The sequence below is a fragment of the Pongo pygmaeus genome, chromosome 6 (assembly GCF_028885625.2).
Source record: "Pongo pygmaeus isolate AG05252 chromosome 6, NHGRI_mPonPyg2-v2.0_pri, whole genome shotgun sequence".
Taxonomy (NCBI): domain Eukaryota; kingdom Metazoa; phylum Chordata; class Mammalia; order Primates; family Hominidae; genus Pongo; species Pongo pygmaeus.
In genome coordinates, this window is record NC_072379.2 from 45,463,790 (window position 1) to 45,485,430 (window position 21,641).

Consider the following 21,641-nt stretch of genomic DNA (forward strand, 5'->3'; position numbering starts at 1 on the left):
AAAACTGCTAGCCAGATTCAGCTGCCGCTCCAGGAAGGCAACCTCACTGCTAGAGTGAAGAAGCATTGGAGCAAGAATCAGACAGGAATGAGCAAGTCCTTCTCCCTGCTCCAGCTCTGCAGTCTCCCCCAGTCCCTGCACTGGCAGAGTCCAATATGGGACCCTCTGACCAGGCAGAAAAGTGGTTTTCAGAATCCCAGGCTCACTTTCCCAAAGCTGATAGCGGAAGGGTGAATTTGAAACTGAAAGACAACAGCTTGATAATTGGCACAGTGTTTGAGGATAATGAAACATGCTTCACCAGGATTTGGGAAATGTAATTGACATAAGTCTAAAACCGTTACCTGAAAAGAAGCAATCGTGAACATAACGTCCTCTCTTCTGATAAAATAAATAAATAAATAAATAAATATTGGTCTCATAAGGTTGCCGGAGACAACAGTAAGAGTGTCTAGGTGTTGCTCCTCACTGAGAAAGTAGAGATGAAACAAAATCAACTTCCTGAGCACTAGTATTTACTTCCTGGTTATTCCCTGCAAATCAGATTTCTCTTCTCTTTCATCATTTGCTTTCTTAGAATGTCTTTATTATCAGCTTTTATCTATCCTTCAAAATCCAATACATATTATTTTCCCTCTGGGAGCATTTTTCTGAATGTTCTAGCCCAAAATGATTCTTCTGCCCTCTTAGCTCTTCATATATTTACTATGCTTTTCTTTCTTTTTTCCAAATAATGGTGAAATGTGATATTCCTAGGGTTCATAGATGAGCCCGGATCTGTCAGAATTAGAGAAACTTTTCAGATCCCTAATTCAGTTATGTGAAGGAATCAGTAAGAAAAAAATGATGGCTGAGCAGAAGGGCCAGCCACACAGTGTGCATCACTGTGGGATTAGGAAGTAAAGCTGAAGAAGCACACTCTCATGGGTACCCAGCCCCCTGTCCACCTCCAAGCTCTTGGAGCTCAGGGATAGGACAGTAATAAACTATCTTCCATTTCTAACTGTTTGTAAGGAACCTAAGAATATCCTGCTTATCTAAATTTGTATTAGTTCTAAAATTGAGCCTGTTTATGTCTGAATGAGGCTATGCTTGGCTATCATTATGGGCTGCCGGGGATTGGCTAAATTTGACATTGCTTAGATTAAACAATGCTTTGTATCCTCATGGGTCTCTACCTAGTTCTTTGATGAGTGAGTGTGCAGAAGAATTATATTCATTCTTTCCTGTGAAGATGTGCCTTCCCTACAGACTGAGAAGGGCACTTTTCCAATCTTTTACCAGCTCTGTCCCAGGATTGCTCTTAGAGTTTTCTCTGGATCCAAATCTGAGACATTATCTCATTGTATAGAATTTCCACAATTAACAATGGGCCATCATCAGTGAAGACCATGGTGGAACCCAGAAACTATATGGGTGAGCAAAACATTCTACAGATGAACACTGCATTCTTCCTGGAATAAACCCTTCTCATTTAAAGATTTCCTGTGACAGGTGATAACAATCTTCTCCAATTACTTGTAAAAGTAAGTTGACAGTACAAAATTTCTTTTGAAGGCACTCTATTAAGTACATTTCAAACAATGTTTACTGTCAAGCCAGGAATTCATGCCAGACAGGTAAAATCACTTTCCTTTATAAACCTATTATTAGCATCAGATAGACAATCGGGTCTGCAGAAAGAGTTTTCATTAACATTCACACATTACCAAGGGTCAAATATTTCATCTTTTGGTCCTTTCATATATAATCCCAATGGAAAATATAGGTATTATTTATTACTCTGTATACAAAGCCGTATGCTAATTGGTTTATACATGTATTTGACACTGAGATAAAATACTTACCTTGGGTGGAATCCATGGCCTTTGATAATTTTTAGGCCATGTTCTTTATGCAAGTGTGCTCATTTTATTAGTTTTGCTGGAAATGCTTACTGAATGTGATGATTTCCTCTTGGTTCGTTGCTTTCTCCTTTCTAGGCAAGCAATAAGTAGTGAAATGAGGAAAGATGGTTTCAAAACATACAAAACCTGTTCCTTGTGTAGATACAGCTTAAAGAATATAAACAGATGGGTTTCTCCCACAGGACAGGTCATCATACCATTGGGGGAAAATGAGTTGGCTGCTGCTGAGTTAAGAAGCAATGAAGTCATTGCTATGCACATAATTAAAATGTGATATTTCAAGAGGAGTGAATCCAAGGAGAAGAAAAGAAAAATTACAGATAATACATACTGTGGTTGTGGCTTTGAATTAATATGTGCCTGGGTGCAGAAGAAGCAATGCAAACAAATGTCAGCCATCAAAAATAGGCAACATGACAATATATTTAACTCGTAACTTCATCCCCCTGCCCCCACCACACATGCTTAAGGGTAATAGTATTCATTTTTGCTAAGCTCATTTGAACTATGTAAGTGTTGTTAGCAGACTGGATTTAGAATATATAGAACAGCTTGATGCACCCATTCCAATGCCTAACAGAAGTCCTGGTCAGTGTTTAACAAGACAAGTCAATTCAAAAGACCTGGGCTGGGTCATGCCCCTGGCAATGATGCAGTGATGCTTTTGTATCTACATCTGAATTACTAATTGAATCAATTCAGGAGAGAAGCTCTTCTTGTGGCTGTTAATCAGCTTACATAGGTATGCTCCTTTCCAGGCAGATTTAGGCCTAGATAAAGATGGGAACACTACAGGATTTTGAACAATAGCCCTTGTCCCTTCCTTTTCAGGAAACTGCCTAGTAAGGAAAAAACAGCAGATACACAAGCAACTGTTATCTTGGGTAAAAGAGATTCTTTTTTCTTGGGACCATATCAGTTTTGTGTTTACAGATCTTCTAAGGCTATATCTATATGATGACAGGCTTTCTGGTGAAAGCTGAGAAATTCAGTTGCAAATATGAATGCTACAAAATGTGTGGCTATTTGGCAACAGGAAGATCAAACATCTGGATCTTTGACTCAGTTTTTCCATTTTCACCCAATATTTTCATATCGTGAAAAACACCAATTAAAAAAAGCAGCCAATCTGGTGTTTTGGCTTTCTTACCAGCCAATTTGTATCTCAGAATGGTTGGTCCAATTGATTGTGCTGCTTTAGATGGCCAAAATGAACAGATCAAGATAAAAATAGTTGGTTAGGTGGCTGTTCTGATCTGGTTCAACCAATATGGTGGAATTTTAAACTCTAACTCGTACATGCTTTACAAACGCAAGTAATTTCTAACGTCTCAGAATTCAGCAATCTGTGATTGGAGGTAGATAACTGTCATGTCTCCCCATTTCTCCAGATAAAGAAATAGACACACATAAGGTGATCTGCTTTGGAAAACACAGCAAGCTGGTGTTTGTTCTCTACTAGAACTTGAGGGTTTCTTCCTCAGTGGGGATTTGAGCTAGCAAAGTGAGACCAAACTACATGAGTATGCCCAGAAACCAAGTGGCTCAGCTTACTTTTGAGGGTCTATGGAAAAGGAATACTGCAAGACTACAGAGAAAAAAAAAAAAAACAAAAACAAAAAGTAAGAGAAATCTTACTGAAATTTTGTTTTATTGTGTCCTACATTAAGACTTCCAAATATTCTAATTTTGGAGAATAGCCTACATTTGGGCAGGGCAGGGGCTATGAACCAATGTTAGTAAACTAAATGCATTTCATTTCAGAAAATGAAAGGGCGTATGTATTAGGATTGAAAATGTTGAGGCTTTGATACAATTTTTGTACAGTCGCACTTGAGTAGTAGATCTAATATTAAGTGGTAGAAGTTCTATTCAGGGAATAGACAGATTTTTGGTAATATTTAAGTAATCAGGAACTGTTTTTTTAAAAAGTGCAGTTATATATCTAAGTACATCACCTTTGCATAAGATATGCCACTTTTTCCAATAAAGATTACCTAGATCTTTGAATACAAGTATAAACATTTTTGTAGGCCTGTATCTAGAATTCCATATGATGATGATTCTATAGCTGCCTTCAAGGATGGCATTTTTTTCCTCTGGCAAGGAATCTGATGCTATGGAAAGATTAAAAAAGAAAAAAAAATACTAAGTCAAAGAATAAAATTGAAATAATATTTAAGGAAAATTATTTTCTTTCCATGTATTTTTAAATTTTGCAGCTTTCAAAATAACCCAGCATACAGTACCCCTCAGATTGACTGACTCATCCCCATGTCCACACACTTTCTTTAAAAACAGAAAAATCATTTTTGAAAATGATCAAAACATAACATTTTGCTGGAACAGATGCCTTGCCTGCGCTCTGTGCCACATTTTTGTAGTATTTAAAATGAACGTTTCAGTTTTAAACATGGAGTGACTAATCGCCAATGGGGAGGAAAGAAGGTCCTGTGGGAGTCAAAGCCAGGGTCTTCCTCTACCCCATTTGTGAGAAACACTAGAGCTTAGAATTCTTGCACACCAAACACTTCTCTTGGGGCTGCCCTTCTCAAGATCATTTTTCAACAAGAAGTGTTTTTGAGTATTTGACTATTGAGTTCAAGGAAGGGAGTAATTTTAAATATCCGAGACTGATATGCACTTTTTAATGATCTATTTGTTATTTAATTTTTGTGTCTTTTATTATATCCCTTGCTTTCTTTTAAGTACCATCTGCATTTTAACTTTTCAGAATACAATCTAAACCCCAATTTAGTACTGTATAGTACAATTTAGTATCCCAGATTTTTATCTGTTGTTCCAGCATTAAGTATTAGCTGTGGTCCCTTTCTCTCTTAAAACTGGATCTTATAAAAGTAAAAAGTAGAACCGAAGATACTACAGGCTGGGAGAGAGGCGGAAGGAGGTCGTAGAAAGAGATTTGTTGAAGGATACAAAATTATAGCTAGATAGGAGGAATAAGATCTAGCATTCGATGACATTGTAAGATGAATAGTTAACAATAGTATATTATATCATTTCAAAGAGCTAGAAGGAGGATATTGAATGTTCCCAAAACAAAGAAAAAGTTTCAGATGATAATCTGATCTATACATTATATGTATCAGAACACCACTGTGTACCCCATAAGTATGCGCAATTATGATGTGCAATTTTTTTAAATTGGCCTGATTTGGAAGGTAAATTATGTGGAAACCCTAAGTGTAACAATCCTCTGTCCAAGAAAAAATACACGGGATTTAATTTTTCTCGTGTTACATTTTTTACATCAATGGATCTAATGATGAAAGGGTTAAAATCAGGTGACACTTTAAGTCACGTAGACATCTCCAAATTTCTACAAGTCTAAAAGAATGGCTGTGATGTGTACTTTTCAGCAGGGTATGCTATCACTGTGCCTTTGCACTCTAATATTCTGCCGATCGTCACTATACAGATCGGTAACTCGCCCAGGAGATGACCTCTGCCCCTCACTTCCAGCTCTGTGTCCACACCTCTGAAACCTGGACAATCATCTGGGAAAAACATTTTCCACAGTGAAGATCTTATAGATCACTGCAGCATACTAGGATCATATAAACATCCTAATAATAATAAATAATAATAATAAGTATTAGTCATTGTCAGGCCATATACAGTAGGACCAAAGTGCTGAATTTATTCATAAATGTTTTGCTCATTTCTAGCATTAGCACACCTGCAGGTTTTGGTGTGCCATGGGCTCCAGAGTTTCTTTTGTCCCAGTGAAGTTACTCAAATTCTATAACTTCCGCTCTTCAGCGGGAAATGTGGTATTCATGGAAATAAATTATCAGATGAGTGTACTGCAAGTTTGAAATTTTTTAAATAGTAAGGCAATTGGGCAGAACCTAGGATTTGCCATTATGATGATATGCCAGTCTACCAGAATTTTGTAATAATAATTAAAGCCAATTTGCTACCAAGGTAATAATGAGATGTAGACAGAGTAGACAGAGTAGGGGTCAGAAATGTCATTTAATGATCCTCAGTATTGCAGTTTATCGTAAAGCACTCATACCTCATCTTCCTCACATTATTGGTCTAATACTATATCTACAGTGTTTCTCAGGGGCTTAACCACACATTATGTAATGCTGAGTTTTCCAGAGAGGAGTCATGACTCACACCCTCAGAGCAATATGGTGAATATATAGAAGGGCTATGGCCAGGTGTGGAAACAGACAGGGATTGGGGCTATGCATTCTTACTTCTTTAGGTCATCCTGATTTATCATTTTTTTTTTTGGAAAGTACCATGTTAGTGGATTCCTGAATTACACAAGACACTCTTTGTCTCTCCCAAATGAATGGCACCTAGACCTGAAGGAATGGTTTGATTGTAGGATAGAATGGAGGAATGGAGAAATTGACAAAACATTAACCTAAGCAGAAACTGCCTAACTTTCTTGTTTCCACTGAAACGCTGACATATAAAATAATCAATACATTTTTATAAAGTAGTTAAAATTTATTTTTTACTATTCCTCATACTAGAAAAAATTTGGGAAGATTGCACATGTGTCACGTGCAAGAAGAAGTCAGAAAAACTGAAAGACGTGACTCTTTGGCATCAAATACCTTAAAATGCTGTTGAGAGTCAGCAATATGAAGTAATTGTCCTGTGTTATGGGAGTAAATAATTCTTTGCTAAATTATGTTACATGAGAAAATGTGACACATATCTGAGACCATCTCAGATATTCCAGAGTATATCATATATTCCAGAATTATAATGATTTCTTATATTTTATGTCATTTTTCTATAGGTCCTCTTTCTTCAGACTGAAATATAGCCTAGAAATCTTAAAGACATCTAGAGAACAATTACATTGATGAATATGTGCATATTTAATCATGCTATAAGAAAATATAAAGAATAAATTGGGTCTTAAGTAATTATACATTGGTCGAAGGAAGAAAGTTGAATATCTCAGGCAACTGGCACAAGACAAGGAGGTCCCAGGAAATTTCAAGACACTAAGAACACGAGTTTGAAAATGTCATGGGTTAAGAGAGTGGAAGAAAATAAGGTTGCATGCATGGGGATTCTTGGAAATCTTTAAAATGGGGCAATGCAGGAAAGACTCATCCCAGGGACCCCCAAGGCTCTGATTAAGGAAAGTGACAGGGTATCATTGAATTTAGAAAGGTTGGTCCAGTGTTAACGTAGCATAAGGCAGGGAAATGGCAGAGATGGGGAATCCAGACCAAAAGTTGGTGTAATTATCCAGTTATGAAGTGAAAAAGACCTCAAAAGCTTATTTTTTTCAGTCAGACAGATATATTTTGCTGTTGACTTGTATGGCTTGGCTTAATCAGTCACTTGCCTAGTTTCAATAGACATACATTTGGGTAAAGGTAGTTTCTAAAAACCAAATCACATCAAAGAACAAAGTTTGACCATCATTTACAACATTCTAAAGAGCTTCACATAGTATTTTAAAGCAATGGCAAAACATGAATGGCAAAAATATTTTCAGCATTGGCATCATCAAAGAAGTGAACATTTTGGTCTGCCCTGCAAAAACTGTCATATTACAGTATCACTGCATTCCTCAAAGTGCATTGTAGAGCATTGATTCTTTGGGGACATTAGTAGGTATTAGGGCAGGGAGATTATTGTATGTTCAAATATATTTGAAATGTGAGAGTCAATAAACAAGATCCTTACTGTAAGATTTCTCAGAATATTTATATCGCAATGGGGATGTCCCCATTATCCAAGGACAATATCCCAATGGCCTTTGTGCATACATGTTGGAGCTCTAGCATGTAGCATTTCCAATTAGATTTGACCATGGCACTCTACTTTCACGTCCCATCTCCTAGTTCTAGTGTGTCACTGAATGCACAGTAAGAAATGCTTGTATATGCACATAAAAGATTACATTATAGTCTTTTGTGCCATGTAGATATATAGATAAAACATATTTTAAAGATACATGCATGTATAATTTCATTAGGATGAAATTATTTCATAACTGCAAAGAATTCAAGTTATTCATCCTTTGCTAATTGCCTTTGGCTTTAAGGCTTGTCAGAATTCTTCTGCTCATTAAATTCATAATCTCCTTCTGAGGGAGCGTTGAGGACGGCTTCACTGGAGTGGCTCACCCACACACAGCCCCCAAATCAGGCTGTTCATCATCTGAGTGTTTTTCTTCAAGCACACAAAGAAACTATTTTCTTCTGGGTAGGGGCTTCCCCTGACCTCCCACACCCCCCCCCCGGTTAGGTAAAGAGTCATCCCCAAAGAGATGTGTCATTCTTGGAACAGAACATCCCTTGGCAAAGACTCACTGAGTAATCATTCAACTAGAAGCATAAATCTACCCCGAGGGTCGGAAAAACCCATAGTGAAAGAGAATAATGGGCAAAGGGAATTGCATTCCAGGCTATTAAAATAGACACAGGCACTGAAGTGAATGTGCTGAAATGAAACAAAGGGAATTCTCCAAAATTCAAACATGGAACTCTGGGTGATAAACTGTCGACCTGGTCCTGATTAACTCTTAAGTCACTCAGAAGAGATAATCATTCCCTTTTACTCAGGACAGTATGGTGGTTGATCCACACTGGGCCATTTCCTGTTGACTTCAACATGGGGCTGATGGTAAAAACAACCTTTCTTCTTTTTCTCTTATCCTTTCTTCTCCACACCCCTTCCATATGTGGCTATCATGTTGACCCTGCAAAAGATATTAGACAAAAAGTGAGTCAGAGCTCAGGATTCTCCTGTGAGTCAGAGCAGCCTACCTGCAGCCAGACAGGCCTGGGGCAGAGAGCAGCATTGGCACCAGCTCTGCTCTGTAGGTTGGAACGGGAGCTGAGAGAGCTGTCCTTGCTGCAGAGTCTGGCGGGGAAGTTTCTGCTGGGTGGGCTAGGCACAGGTCCAACAGGGATCAACATGTTCTCGTCACAATTCAGACAGACGCCTGACACCAGGGGGATCCAAGCTGGAGCTGCCCAACAGGTGGGCAGAGCATTGCTCAGAAATTCAGACTGGCCAGGGGCTTGATTTTCAAAGAGGCAGGATATGGAAGGGGTTGAAACATGGGCTTCTGGTCTCATTTCCACCCCTTGTAACTGTGATTGTGGACAAGTTACTCAACCTTCCTGACCCTTGCTTTCAGATAATGTTACCGAGGCTCTTTTAAAGGATACAAGGAAATAAAATACCCAACATTTATTCAGCACCTACTATATGTTAGGGACTGTGCAAAAAGTCGGCTAGGCATGATTACATTTAATCCTCACAACAATCCTATGGAAGAGGCCTTATTATTTTCTCCATTTCTGAGGTGAGGAAGCTGATATTCAGGTCACCATCTGGTAAGTGATAAATCCAGATCTGACTTCAAGGGCTAAAGTTTTAGCCAAATGCTCTCACCAAATCCAACTCTTCTCTGGTAGTAGGATACTCCTACCACTGGTATGGGTAGGAATGACATTCTTAGCCCAAGTTCTTGATGGATAGTGCCAACACTTGGAGTAGGGGAGAGGGCAAGGTGACAGCAAGGCTGTGGTCTTCTTAGTCCAAAGTCAGAGCTGAGAAACTCCTCAGTTTGTTAGAAAGGATGCCAAAATCACACAGAAGGGACTCGAGAACAGAAAGGCATCCATAGAACTCTGGCTTCAAAGCGAGGCACCATGCAAGTGGGCAAAAAACAATGAAGAAGTGCAGGGATCAGCACAAGGACATGACCCTGGATTATCATCCAGCACAATCCAGAAAATCAGGAAAGAGTATGGCAGTCTGCTACATGGAAGGTGACTGTGTCCCAAAGACCACTGCAGGACTGCAAGAGGGATAGGATGCGTGGGACAAAGACAGTCAGTGTTAGCTCAAGAAATGGAGCTATGGCTGGGTGTGGTGGTTCACACCTGTAATCCTAGCACTTTGGGAGGCCAAGGCAGGCAGATCACTTGAGGTCAGGAGTTCATGACCAGCCTAGCCAACAGGGTGAAACCCCATCTCTACTAAAAATACAAAACTTAGCTGGGTGTGGAGGTGTGTGCCTGTAATCCCAGCTACTCAGGAGGCTGAGGCAGGAGAATCGCTTGAACCTGGGACACAGATGTTGCAGTAAACCAAGATTGTGCCACTGCACTCCAGCCTGGGTGACAGAGGAAGACTCTGTCTCAAAAAAAAAAAAAAAAAAAATGGAGCTACAAATTAACACACAGACAGAAAGCCAAATGCTGCATATTCTCACTTATTAATGGGAGTTAAACATCGGGTACACATGGACATGAAGAGGGCAACAATAGACACTGGAGAAGGGGCGGTGGGAGGGAGGGTTGAAAAACTAACTGTTGGGTACTATGCTCACTACCTTGGTGACAGAATCAATCATACCCCAAGCCTCAGTATCATGCAATATACCAGTGTAACAAACCTACACATGTACCCCCTGAATCTAAAATAAAAGCTGAAAAATTTTTTTAAAGTCTTATACACAGTTGTTGGGAATGTAAATTAGTTCAGCCACTGTGGAAAGCAGTTTGGACATTTCTCAAGGAACTTAAGACACAGCTATCATTTGACCCAGCAATCCCATTACTGGGTGTACATCCAAAGGAAAATAGATCATTCTATCAAAAAGACACATGCACTTGTACATGTATTGCCATACTATTTGCAATAGCAAAGACATGGAATCAACCTAAATGCCCATCCATGGACATTTGGATAAAGAAAATGTGGTACATACACACTATGGAATACTGCACAGCCATAAAAAAGAATGAAATCATATCCTTTGTGATAACACAGATGGAGCTGGAGGCCATAATCCTAAGTGAATTAACAGAGGAACAGGAAACCAAATACTGCATGTTCTCACTTATAAGTGAGAGCTAAACATTGAGCACATATGGACACAAATGTGGGAACAATAGACACTGGGGACTACCAGAGGTGGAAGCGAGGCATCAGACATAAACTAACTACTGGGTGCTATGCTCACTACCTGGGTGCAATGTACCCATCTAACATACCTACACATGTTCCCACTATATCTACAATAAAAGTTGATTTTTTAAAAAAAATAGTAAATTGTTTCTAGCTAGGTTTTGAGAGAGTTTTTACACATCAACAGATAACCTTGACCCTGATGCCCACTTCCAATTTGAGCCCTTAATTCCCTTTATTTAATAAATCCTTTAAAATCTTTTAAAAAAAAAAAAAAAGAAGAAGTAGGGCTAGACTAAATTTGCACGTAGGGATATTAGGGGACTTCTGTAGATTGCTTCCAGAAGGTTAAAGATTAAAAGTCATTCCAGGTTATTTCTTCAGTAATGTAGTATTTTCTAGTGTAGTTCAGTGTGGAGTGGTATGGTATAGTGTAGTATACTGTAACATAGCATAGCACAGTGCAAAGTAGTGTGGTACAGAGTAGTACAGTGGTGTGGTGAGGTGTTGTGTAGTTTGTTGCTTTGACATATATTGAGAGTAATATGGTATAATGCAGTGTGAGACATAGGGTTGTACAGTGTAGTATAGTGTAGTTTAGTTTGCTGCAGTATCATTATATTAGTAATGTAATACAGTAAAGAAGGAGCCATGGAACTGAAGTCAGGAAACCTGAATTCTTATCCTTTCTGTGCCGTTAGTAAGCTGCATGGCCTTGGATAAATCAAGTAGTCCTTTTTTGGCTGCTTTTTTCTGTAACATGTAAAATGAGGGGGTTGGAAAAGATGATCTAGAAGGTCAATCCTGAGACATCCCACAGCTTGGTCTTACTCATGAGATCTCTAACAATTTATACTTTCTGCCAAGATTTAGAGGTTCCTTATACAGACTTTCCCCAAGTTTAGAATGCCAGATAATGTTCCTGGAAGAAAGTAGAAAAGGGAAAAGGCCATAAATAGATTTTAGTACCAATTCAACATTATGAACTAAGTTAAATGAAAGGTTAACGTATTGCAATCCAGTCCTGGCCGTAATTCTTTGTTAAATGAGGGATATTCTTAGCCAAAATACTGGGAGGTCTGGGTAGCTGCGCTCCAGCTCCAGAAAGCTTCCTATGTTATATTCTTTGTGCTGGCACAACTGCAGTACCTGGAGAGTAAGCAATCCATTTGATCAAAATTGCTGGACCAGATAATCATATCAACCCAGGCCTCCATGATTACTGGTATCAAGAGTCAATGTTAAATCATTTCTTTTTTGGAAGAAGTGTGAATTGCTGTTATATTTTCAAGTCCATAATAATGTATAAGGCATAAGGGTAAATTCTGCTAAGAGACTTGTTAAAAATACAGAATATAGAATATAGAAGCTTCTTGCCCTATTCCTCTTCACTTTCTACAGTCCTCCTCAAGGCAACTACTTTTGACTCAGCAATTACTTCAGGTATTTATACATCTTCATATTTCTTAAATAATATGATACTTCTGTCTTTTGATTCATCAATTTTAGACATTATCTGTTGATTTCCTATATTGCTAGATTAGGATTTAGCTCTCTAATACCACCATTCCCTCTGTGTGTTCTCTCCTATACTCATAATAATACTGTATTTTGAGTTTGAGCCAATAGTCAGTGTTAGTATTATTATACATATGAAAATATTCTTCACAACTGAGCATTATGGTGTACTATGATTCTGCTTCCTTTTTTACTTTTGCTTTTCCTGAAGTTAATACACGCCTTGTCTTTCTATTGACTTAGTTTTCTTCATATGTATTGCTAATTATTTCAACATCTTCCCAAAGCTTGTCAGGTTAATTTTTCATGAGATAAATGACATCAGTAATCCTTCAACAACTTATTAGTTTAATTTTGTTTTGTTCTGAGACATCTCTAGACTTGTTTCATAGCTGTCATCCTGGGACTTCCCTTTGTCCATCATCCTTGGAATTCCCTTGCTTTTCTCCTTGTTTGGGTTCTCTAGCTCCTGTGTGTCATGACTACCTCTTTAATGACACACTTCTTTGTTTTGAAGAAGCAATTCCTTTAGCTATTCTGTCAGATTAAAAATATAGTATTAGAGCAGAAATCATGGAGATAACAGCCCTCAACATGCCTGCCTTTTGAGTCATGATGTTCTAATATGGACTGACTTTTTCGCAGCCCCTAGGGCACTATTGTCATTCTGGAATCTCCCTTCTTCATTGTTGCCTCTAGTTTAACTTGACTCTCTTGCTTTCTGAATTCTGTCTCTTCCTCTTTCTAGATTACTACCTCCTCTGCTGGAAAACATCTGTTAATGCCTTTTTGAAACGGAGTAGAAGGAAGGCAAAGTATTTGAGACATTGCATGTTTGAAAATGTCTTCATTTTTACCCTCACAATTGATTAATAGCTTGGCTAGGTATAGAATTACAGCAGGGGAATTCTTTTTTCCTTCAAAGTTTTAAAGGCATTGTTCTTTTTTTTTTTTTTTTGCTTCTAGTATAATCCAGAAAAGTCAGATTCCGTTCTGATTCTTGATCCTCTGTATAGACTTTCTTTTTTCTCTCTGGAGGATTTTTGTTTCATTGTCTCCAGCATTCTGAAACCTTACAATGATGATCATTGGTGTGGATCTATTTTCATCTGGTATTGGACACCCTGTAAGACTTTCAAGACTTTCAATCTGGAAACTTACCTCATTTAAAAAAAATTACTTCTTGGATGATTGTCTTCAATCTATTTGTGTGCTATCTTTTTCTAGAGAGACAAGTTATTCAGATGTTGAGCCTTCTGGGTCTTGTCCTTTACTTTTTTAAACCTGGTTTTCATCTTTTTTCATTTTCCTGGAATAGTTCCTTAACTTTATTTTCTAACCCACTGTTGAGTTTTCAATCTCTGTTATCTATAAGATTTTATTTTATTTTTTTATTTATTTGAGACAGAGTCTCACTCTGTCACTCAGGCTGGAGTGCAGTGGTGCAATCTTGGCTCACTACAACCTCCGCCTCCTGGATTCAAGCAATTCTCCTGCCTCAGCCTCCTGAGTAGCTGGGATTACAGGAGTGCACCACCACACCTGGCTAATTTTTGTATTTTTAATAAAGACGGGGTTTCACCATGTTGGCCAGGCTGGTCTCAAACTCCTGACCTCATGTGATCCACCCACCTTGGCCTCTCTAAGTGCTGGGATTACAGGTGTGAGTCACCACATCCAGCCTGCTATCTGTAAGATTTTAATTTCTAAGGGCTATTTGTTTTCTGTATATTCATATACATAGCCATGTGCTGCATAAGAACCTTTCAGTCAACAGAGGTCCATAAGATTATAATGGAGCTGAAAAATTGCTATGTCCTTGTGATGTTGTAGCTATCATAAAGTCATAACACAATGCATCACTCATGTGTTTGGGGTGGTACTGGTGCACACAAACCTACTACACTGCTAGTCATAAAAAGTACAGCATTTATAAAAATGTACAGTACATAATACTTGATAATGATAACAAATGACTGCATTACTGTTTTATTCAGTTACTATACTGTACTTCTCTTGCTTTCCTTCATCTACCCAATTCCAGGCCCTTTCCTCTGGTTTCTTAATGTATACTCTATTGGTGAGCAAAAGCAATGGCTTCAGGTCTCACCTTTACACCTGGACTCTCAGATTTACCTTTTCTTTTGATTTCCTGGATTTAATTTTCATCTCTTTACTTCCTTTCATTTATCATATCCAAAACTACATTTCTTTCCCTCAAGTAGCCAAGATTCTGTAATTGCCCACTCATATTAATCACTCTACCAACACTTAGGTTACCTGGGTGGGAAATATTCACGTCCATTTTCATTCATTTTGCCCCATTTCTAAAGCAACCAATCATGACATCTTTCCATTTTAACTTCATAACGTCCTCTTTTTTGTCTCTTTATTTAATAACTTCTGACCTGTTGATCATTGTTGCTTTTAAGATAGTCCCTGGCACTACTAGGAGGTCAAGTGTTTTGTTCTTTTCAGAAGCCAGATGCCAGCAAGTTACAGTCTCTTCAAATTAAGCTAGGTCATCCTGCTCCCCTATCCTTTTACAGTTTCTGAAGTTGGCTTCTATACTCAGTTCTAATTCTGATATCACACTAGTCAGTGCTGGGCATCATTCATTCTGATACTCTGTAAGTGACCTTTGTTTTGTCTTTGTGTTCTACCAATGTCTCCTGTACTGTATTGCCAAGCAAAATGTAGTTCTGTAAATGCAGTCTGTGCCCTCCTTGCTGCCTTGAGGCATGCCAGGTCTCGCTCTCCTGAATATGTCAGGAGCTTGAAAGCGGCATCAAGAGACTTCCAGAATATCCATGCAGCTTACCCATATATGGAAATCCAGGAGATTCCTTTCTTATCATCTTTCCATTGAATCATAGAGCAGGAGAAATATTGATGACATAAAAAGCCTAATAGAGAAGTATAGTCCTATCTTAAAAGAGTTCCAGAGGTATGTGGAGATCCTTCTCGGTAAGAAATTGCCAACTAAGGGAGCTCCACAAGTCAAATAATAATCCTCAAGCCAAAAGGGTGTTGTTATGTTTAGCCTCTTTTTCTAGTACCTGAAGCAGAAAATGGCCTCTCAGTAGGGTAAGATGGGTCTCTCCCCCAGTGAAATAACTTCAACTATGAAACTCTACAGCACATCAGGTGGGAAGGAAGTCACAGAACTTCATAAGATTTATTACCTACAAACTTGGTACCCATGATGAGCCCCACTCATCCTCCCCAGATGGAGAAACTGTATAACACTCATACTGAGACTATCCCCATTAGACTATGAGTTTCATTTCCAAGTATACATACAGCAAAATCCTGCATGCATAGCAAATAGAGAAGTGGCTTTTGATATAACCTTTTTAAAAAAAAATCTTTGAAATCTAAATATAGAAAATTGATAAGATTAGAACTATTTTCCTTGGAGCTGGCTAGGGGCCTCTATGAAAGTTCCATGTAACCTGTGGATAACACTAGTGTTCTGGGAAATATAGTTTGAAATAAATCATAATAAATATTACGTATGTCTACATTTCAGAGAGTATGTTACAAATGCTACTGTTCTCTAAAATTAACTTTGTCCCCTTTCTCCAGATATATTAGCGACAAACTTATGATGATTTGGGCTTCATGTCCTTAATCTGGTTGGATTGGTGATGCATGGCATCATTCAAACCTCCCAAATCTAAGTTGATGGGTCTCCATTGACATCAACATAAATATCAAATCTCAGGGTCTGTGTGATGAGCAAGAAAATCTTGATTCCAGTTTTCTTTCAAATTAGTCCCATGTGCTTACAATTGAATGAGTTATTTTTAAAATAAGAATGTTACCAAAATGCCAGAGATTGGTCCAGGTCTTCTTGCTCACCATGCAGAAAGCTAATCACTGAGACAAAGAGTATTACCAGAGCAGAAGACTTTATATTTGGGTAATGTCAATTGGGAGAACAGGAGATAAGGCTCAAATCCGTCTCTCCAGTAAACTAACATTAGGGATTTATATAGCATGGAAGGTGGTGAAAACAGGAAATAGGGAGGGGCAAGAAAGCAATCATGATGAATGAAGAGTTTGATATCTCATCCTCTGGATGTGGGGATCTAGTGGGTTTCAGTCCTAAACAAGGAACTCAGATGGGACAAATGTAAGTTTCAAGTTTTAAGACAAGGAAGGCCCATTTCTATGGTTATTCAAAAACCTCAGAACAGATCATCTCATTATTTGTGGAGATTGAGGTTTGCTATATTCCCCAATGATAAAATAGAAAACACCTTGTTTCATCACAGAATGCTTTTTTACCAGAGAAGTGTTCAGGCTTTCAATGTCCTTAGAATTTATGTAAGGCAAAAAGACACTAGTGTACTTGTTTTCCAGTTTTAGACTCATAGAAATGTACTTGTAACTTGCTTTTTAAGTAAGGAAGAAAATTCTGCATCTTATTCCAGAAATTGTGTTTTGTCCCCTTCTGCAATCCTACCATGCCATGCCAATATAGGAAATCGCTTTGAAAACTATAGAAGCATAGGAGTTTTATCTTTAGAAAGTTGCCTATAGCTTCTAAAAGCACAGTAGTGTAGCTTATCAATTCAATTAAATTACCCCTGTTGTATCTGTGAATTCTGGATATAACTCAACAAGTTATGCTATAGACTTGAATAACTGACCAAATGAAATGTAATTTCAAAGCCCTTTTCAATCCAGTTCCCACAAAGATTTATCTTTCAAATCTTAGAGCCAATAATCCCACGGAGACAATTAGTAGTTTCTTTAAATTAAATTCTGCTTTAATGTCAACAGGTCAGCAGCCTTTTCTTACTAACGTAGCTCATTCTAGAATAAAATATAAACACCCTTTGTAGAAAAATATGCTAAAACTAAAACTTCGACTTAAGTGCCAAAACACAATTTTAAATTTCAAAATGAAGGGCTGCATCAAAATGCAGAATTCACAGAGAAAATGGTGAAGAACCAACCCCACAAAGCCTTCTTCAAATCAAGGCCATAAATGGAAGATCAGAGTATGCAGGGAAGGAGTTGTGAGGTTTCAAGAGAATTTCTATTCTCTGCTATGTGGGTGAGTCACTTTCAACTTAAGGGGATCTGTTGGGGGGTGCGTCTGGGAGTGGGAGTGGGCTGTTGCTAGCTACTCTGTCTCAAGCATAGAGCAGATGGAGAGCTTGAAGCATGTTCCTGGAAATGTGGGCCCATCTTGAATTGGAGGCTTATTCTTGCCCGAGAAGATTTAAAGTGGTCTGTGGCAGGGCAGAGAGAATAGATGATTGCATTTGGGAAGTAATTAATCTCTAATTGATGGCAGGGCAAGGAGTATATGAGTTTTTCCCATGGACCACCAAAAAAAGAGGTCTAGAGCTATTTAGGTCTAACTCGAGAGGATGCTTGGAAGGAAGGGGATTCTCAGAAGCAACTGGGCATGGCAAGGATCATCTGAGAGCCAGCATCGGGGTGTGGAGGAGCCAGTGTGCTGCAGTACCAGTCACTGGCCAAATAAAAACGTGAGGAGCAGAGAGAAAGAGCTAAACACACCCCTTCACAGATGGTGAGTGGCTGCTCAATATAGGCCCTAACAGGAGGAAGGGCTGAGGGAGTGTAACCCTAGAATAAAGATTGAAGTGATGTTATCTTAATCTGAATGTACTGGTTTCACAATGGACTGGTTTGTAATTTCAAGTGATTTTAGAGCTGTCTGTGGCCTAAGTTTGATTGAAAAAGTCCTGGTGGTGGGAAAACAATCCCTTACCCCTGCACGCACTTTAAAGGAATAAGGAGAGATAAAGCAAGCTTGCATTTTCGTTACATTTTGGCTGTGTTTTAGTCGTGGCTTTTCACATTCTGAATTATATTTAGATTGTTGAATTGAATTCAGTGAGTACACAATCCTTGCTACAAGGACAATTAGTACAATTTAATAAAAAGAGTGTGTCGTTTGGGATCAGAAAACCTGGATTTGGATGCCATGTCTTTGCTTAACTCATAATACCACCCTGAGGAACTTAACTTCTCTGAGCCCCAGTATCTTCGTCTATTGATTGAGAAACACAAATTGAGATTCTTTTCAGTATTAAATGAGATAATGAACAGAACAGCAACTCTAGTCACTGGCACTTGGAAAGTATAATAAATGGTTACTCTGTAGGACACAGTCATATAGATGCATTTTTTTAAGTGAGCTTAAAAAAAGGAATGCTGGTGTGTGTATTAGGAGATAATTTCTTTATAGTTATGAACAAGTTCTCTCTTGTCTTTGGAGGAATCACTTTTAAAATGCATTAATTAGGCAGCCTGTGGACTCCTTTCCACAGTCATGTAAGGACGCCCATACACAGAATAACAGTAATCATCAGTCATACTAATGCTGGTTAGCCACAATGACACACCTCTGAAGTGCATATTCAAAAAGGAACGTTAGAAAATATGTTTTTAAACACATGTCTCATAATAATGACTACATCTTGAGTAGCGACTAAAATAGACTGACCTTGTGCTTTTTTAGTGTCCAAAAAATGTATATTCAGCACAGCCAAAACCTCAAATGGCTTCTTCCAGGCGGTTGAAAAACTTCGCTGGTGAAAAGCCACTTATATTTTGGCGGAGGATGAACCTACAAACCCTACTGATTTTCTCCGACATGTAAGGTTCCAAACTGTTACCGCATGGACATTAACACGACTAAGGCAGACTCTTCAGTCTTGAAGGAACTTAGCCATGGAATTGAGCAACAATAGCATGGATGAATACAGGAAGAAAGAAAACGTTTTACCTGTCAAACTCCCAGAGGGGATGGGGTGATAGGGAGGAAGGTAAAAAGTGCCACAGAAGTTCTAAAAGGGTAAGGCCGTCATTATCCAAACCAACTACCCCTGCCCTCCACTCAGGCTTTATAATTATATGGTCCTTTGCCCCCTTCCTTGCCTAGAAATTTCCAGAAGACCACAGGAATGATCCACTGTGGATGATGTCATCTGTCTTGCTCACTCCACTTACAGGCCACCCTGATCCAACCCCATCAGGAGGATGCTGTACTTTCCATGACCTGACTGAATACTTCACAGACCCCCTTCATCATCCCTCACTTTCCCCACACACTTTTTATCATAGTGTGACAGGAAACGCTAACCACAATTTATATGTAGCCTCATTAATCCGTTATAGGGGCGTGCAGCCATTTCCTTCCACTTACATTCATTCAGACTCTTTCTGGATCCCACTCTTTTCTTTATACTGTTCACTCTCAATCTGTGCCAGAGACTTGGGAATTTATTTTTCCCAGTCCCACAGAACTCTCTCCCCCCTCATGCTGCTAGGCTTTATATAGTTCCTTTTGCTGGAACTTTGACCCTCTCTTCATTATTTGACATTTCTTCACATGGAATTTCATCAGCCACTTATCAGGATATGTTTCCATTTCTCTTTTCACATCATGCTGAATTTTATCACTGATCTTCTCCTCTGTAGGGATCTAATTCTTTACTTTCATCACCTTACTACAAATAACCTTTATTGGGCAAAAATATTCAGAAAAAAAAACCATTTTAAAATGCCTTTATTCCTCCTAACAATCACCTTTCTCTCTATATTTAGAACAAGTTGACAGAAAATTAACCTTCTCCAAAGGCAACAGCATGCCCTATATATTCATTTGCAAATGCAAAGATCCCTCCTTAAATGTACCTACTAACTCCAGGCATCATTCTTCCAGAGAACAAAATTCAAAAGAGTGTCTATGTAGGATGCCATTTTTAGAAGGTTCATCAAAATCCGTATGTCTCCTTCCCTTGCATATTTTATTATGACCATTTTTTCAGTAATTTATTCATGCTTCACAGGTGGCCCTAATTTGCATCAAAGTAACATCTCTTTTTTTGATTCAGTAAAACTCTGACACTTTCTGTCTTCGTCCTTCTCTAACCTCTTAGCAGCGTTGCGCACAGTGGAACACTAGTCCTGGCTTCTTTAGCATCACACTTACCTAGTTGCCCTCCCACCTCCCCACTACTTTGTTTATCTCTTGAGGGTTCCTTCCTCTCTGCCTAATTTGAATGATGGAATCCTTAGGGCTTGGGCCTGGCCCCCGTTATCTATCCACATTTTCTCCCTTGATGGTTTCATCTTATCTCATAACTTTAAGTACCATTTATATGCTGATGTCATTCACATTGATATCTGGATTTGTATGTTTAATTGTCTTCTTCACTTGTATGACTAATAAGCATTTCAAACTTCGTATGTGTAAATAGACCTCTTTATGTCCCTCTGTCTTCTCTCCAGCCTGCTTCAGGCTGAATTTTTAATCTTTTATTAAATGTACTATCAAACACCCAGTAGGTCTAGCCAAAATTTGAGGAGTCTTCACTGATTCTTCTGTTTTCTCTGCTCCTACATTCAATCCATCAGGACACCACATAAGTTCTATCTTCAAAACATATCACAAAAATATCCAAATTTTCTCTACTTCCATTGCCACCCGAGTACAAATCCCTATAATTTCTCACCTGGATTGCTGCAATAGCCTCTTAATTCACCCTTTGACTTCTCTTCTTACCTTCAAAGATTCATTCTCCACAAAGCAACTGAGCAACCTTTTTTTTTAATTGAAATCAGATCACATCATCACTTTGTTGTGATACTTCCATAGCTGTTCATTATCCTCAGAATGAAATTTAAATTCTCTGTCACGACCCATAAGTGCCAACCTGGATTTGGCTTTTTGCTCTCATTTTCTACCACTGTCCCCCACAGTCATTTCAAGCTATTGACCTTTTTTCCATTCTTGCAACACAACAAGCTTTTTAATACTTCAGGGCCTTTAGACTTCTGATCCTGCCTTGCCTAAAACACTCTTTCCATAGTTCTTCCTATGAATGGGTTATTTTCATATTTCAGGTCTTAACAAAAATATTACCTCCTCAGAGAATGTCCCATGATTGCCCTCTCAGCACTTAGTAAATTTGTAATTCATTTATTTATTTTAGTGTCTATCTCACAAACTAGAATCTAAACACCCCAGCTGTCTAGTTTACCCCTGTGTCCATAGCATCAGACATTCTACCTGGCACATAGACAGATACCCAATGAATATTTGTTGCAAGAATGTATAAATACTTAAATGAATGAATGAATCAATACATGTATCTCTATTTCACTCTTTAGTTTTAGAATATATTAAATAACACAAAGTTTTAGAAGATCTATATATTAGTCTTATAAATTTTTACACTGATAAATTAAAATCATTATCATATCATTTTCCTTACATAAACTATTCTT